The following is a 3784-nucleotide window of genomic DNA, read 5'->3' as shown; positions in this document are numbered from 1 at the left end:
AACCCCCCGGGCGACGGGTGGGCCCATGCCGCTCCGTCTCCTCCGGCCCCCTCCCCGTCCCTCTCCCTCCCCGCCGCCTCCGGCTGGGTCCGCCGGGCCTTGCCCACGTGGCGCTGGCAGCGGCGAGCCGTCCCTTCCCCGCTCGCTCATCGGGGGGCGCGGGGGCCTCCCAATGGCGGTGGTGCAGCTCAACCAGCTGCGGTGTGGCTCGGCGGTGGGATTCCGGCGAGCTTCATGGTCCTTGGTGCGGCAGCGCGGCCGTTGGCCATGGGGCGGCATGGCGGCGCTGGTGGCCGGCGACGCCCGTGTGGCCCTTTCGGGCTCCATCTGGGCTAGGGCGGGCTGGCGACTCGGTGCGCGGCGACGCTGCTCCCTAGTTGGTGGAGAGGAGGCGGTGGTCTGTGGGCGGTGGCAGCTTCGTCGGCCGGCGAGCTGTAGCGTGACGACAGGGGCTGTCCGGACCCTTTTGGGTCCGGCCGGGCTTCGGCGCCTGGCAGGTCCCTTGTCCGTGCATCCGGTCGGCTCCGCAACGGCGGTGGTGGTTGGCCCCTCACGTCGATGATGTTGCGGATGCCTCCGAGGCCACTATCTCTTCTCCCGTCCTCCAGGTCTTGTGTCAGTGACCTCAGGGAGATGGCGAAGTTGATTGGGTGATCGTGGTGGCACATGTTGGTGGGCGGCGTGATGGGCGGTGCACTATGTTTTGTCTGGGCTGGGGGTGGGGGTTTGGGTTGGGAGAAATCTCTGGCGGCTCGTCCAGCCCTGATGCGGCGACGCCTGTGGGTGCCGCCGGACCTTCCTGAAGGGCGTCGGGTACACCCTCCCCCACTGCCCCCCGCGTACCGGGGAAAACCCTAGGACTAGTCCGGGCAACAGCGTCGTCGTCGTCGCCTCCTCCTTGAAGGTGTTTCTTGGTACGCGGCGCTTCGGAGTGCTGGGAGCGTGGTGGTACTTCTCCGGAGGGTGCAGCGGTCGCCGATCATCTTTGTTTCGTTGATCTGCCATTGTTGGCATTATATCTCTTTCCTTTTCTCTGTTTTTCTTTGGGCTTGTTTGTTCTGCTGCCCCAGCACCTATCGTTGAATGTATCGATGGTTGCTTTGTAATACAAGGTGGGGGGAAACCCTTTTTTGTAAGGTGAAGAGAAAAATAGAGATGCCATTGATCAAAACAAAGATTACAAGGGTGTGTACAATGATGTTATCTTAGGGGTGTCACGTAAGATAAATGATGAATTGGAGGAGAGATGAAGCATAAGAAAAGGTTTGCCTTCTCTTAATTAAGAGATAATCTCTTAGCAACAATATCTCTTGCAACATATATTTAGGGATATCTAGTTATCAAAGATAAGACTAAAAAATCCCCGCAAAAAAAGATAAGACTAAAAAATAACCCATTGTACACAATTGTTTATTGTATTCTCTAGATAACATGGTTGGCTTAAGATAAGACTACCTTATCAATCACTATACATGGCACGAAATTACATTCTTGAGGGCGACCGATAGACCCTGGTCCCCGCCCCCCTCACATACGGGCGACTCCAGGGCGACAAATCATAGCTCCTCTAGCCCCTATCCCTCCCTCTTATCCTAGCTGCCAACTGAGAAGGTTGCCGACATCCCCTAATTGCTGCCCGTGAAGGTGGAAGTGAGGATTCTGCTACACTATGTCACTTCAGGGAGCTCCGGAGGCCGGGTCTGGGGCCCTGGGTGCAAAGGTGACATCAACCTCTTCGGGTGGGTGGTGTTGCGGGTGTTGGGTGGATCTTCAGGTCGCATGGGTGGCGGTTGGGCAGTGGTGGCTCCTCGCGGCGTGGTCTGCTCCGACGGTTGCGCCATATTGGATCCCGATGCTCTGTCTCGGCTCCATCTATCCTCGTCGGATCGGGCTGGCCAATGGACGTGGTGGGTGAAGGCCTAGGATGGGAGAAAACCTTGGTCGACCTCCCGTCGACCTCGACACCAATGGTCTCCTACTGGTTCTTGGTTCTTTACTGAGGGAAATACTATCTGCTACTATACTACGTCACCCTTCTTCTTCGTGGAATCCCAACATTTATCATAAGTAGTAGTATCTCATATGTGAACTATCTTTTTTTCCTTTTTCCCTTGGATGTGATGGATCTATGAGACCCCTTGTTTTAATATTAGTTATCATGTTAGTGGTTTTGGATCTTATCCTACTTGTGTTTCCACTTTTAAATTCTATCTCGATCTAATATTCTCACGCTTTCTTTCTCAACTCCACCTCCAGTTCACGAAGATGTGTCCACCCCTACGATTTTCCATGTATCGGGGTACCGTCATTGTGTGGTGGAATGCTAACTAAAATTTGCTAAAATGGGAGAGAATATCAAAATGTTTTTCATTGGACTCGGTTCAACTATTCCTCGACGCCATACATTGATACTAGATATCGATAACAGTAGCTCCAAAAGTAAGATTAGACACAAGCCAAGCTCTACTTGATTTTATTTGTAACCAAAATAGATAGCTTCATCCGTCACTGATACCCTAGCTATAGCTAGTTTCAGTCACATGAGGCGGGCGTGACTGTCGTCGGGTAGGGAAAGGAGTTGCCATACTGGAATGACACAGGAAAGCTGGGCTTAGTGGATCCGCCACCATTGACGAGGCAGTCGTAAAAGATGAGGCGGTGAAACTTGTCTGGGTCGATGACATCATTTGAGGCAAAGTCGCCGCATGCGACGTGGACATCGCACACAACGCAGTCGATCCAGGTGTTGGTGACCTCCACGCTCTACGTCGGCATGCCACCGGCCATGTCAACGTGTTGTTCCGCGACACCTCCAGGAGCTCCTTCGAGCACTCCTCCAGCTCCAATGGCTCCGCCAGTGGGCTCCGCCGCCACTCGATGACATGGAAGATGCATTGACGCTGAGCATCTTGCGGAACCGATGCTGATGCTACTGTAGCAAGGAAGATGATGAAACTAGAAGCAAAAAAGTGAGCAAAAGATGAAGAATTAGTATGCATGCGAATCTATGCTCACATATGCACTATACTACATTTGACTACCTTCATCGAAAGCTTTGAGCAGGAGCATATGGTGATGACGACCATAGGCGCAACGCTTGAACTAACCCGAAAGCACGCCATGGAGCCTTCAAATCTAGCCAGTCCGAGATCCCCATGGAAGGTGGAAGTGTGGGCGTGGCCCCAGGGGCCTCCCCCGTCTCGAACTGGACGTGGGACCGAACTGCAACGTCAAAGAGCAGTCCCTACATAGATGAGTTGTTGTTTCCGGGGCCCGAAAACAGCGGGCAGAGAGGGTCATGTGGCTAACCTCGACCGGACAACATGCCTGCCGTAAGGATCCTTTCGTGGAGCACAAGCCAGGTAAAGAACTTGCATTTTGGTTCCACATGGGCCTCCCAAATCCTTGTTGGAGAGAACCTGGCGCAGGATCCACCGAACTGGGCCGCATAAGCCAAATCAACGGAGTAGATGCCATTGGGGTCAAACACTAGGAGATGGAGTCTTCCTGGTCCGGGGTCAACACAACCTGGGACGTAATAGAAGCGAGGGCAATGAACTCCCACATCTAGGTTGCGGACGCCAGGCGACTAATCTGATCCAATTCTCATCCTGGAGCTCCTTCATCACCATTCTCAGCTTTCTGTTGGTGATCTTGTATAGTCCAGGGCCAACAATCTCAGGAGGGCTCTTCCACTCCCGTTGTCGTGAAGGATTCCCCGCCGTTGCCCAATGCTAGTGGTGAAAGCCCTGAAGAGCGCCATATCCGCCTCATCACAAGGCAG

At 53.9% G+C, this 3784-nt stretch overlaps 1 pseudogene; it reads right to left on the bottom strand.

Moving 5' to 3' along the window:
• Positions 1–2532: 2532 nt before the first annotated feature.
• LOC119322774 lies at positions 2533–3086 on the bottom strand (annotated as a pseudogene).
• Between the last annotated feature and the right edge of the window lie 698 nt (positions 3087–3784).

The sequence above is a fragment of the Triticum dicoccoides genome, chromosome 6B (genome assembly GCF_002162155.2).
Source record: "Triticum dicoccoides isolate Atlit2015 ecotype Zavitan chromosome 6B, WEW_v2.0, whole genome shotgun sequence".
NCBI lineage: Eukaryota > Viridiplantae > Streptophyta > Magnoliopsida > Poales > Poaceae > Triticum > Triticum dicoccoides.
The sequence above is the reverse complement of the archived record's forward strand: the minus strand, read 5'-3'. Positions and strand labels throughout refer to the sequence as shown.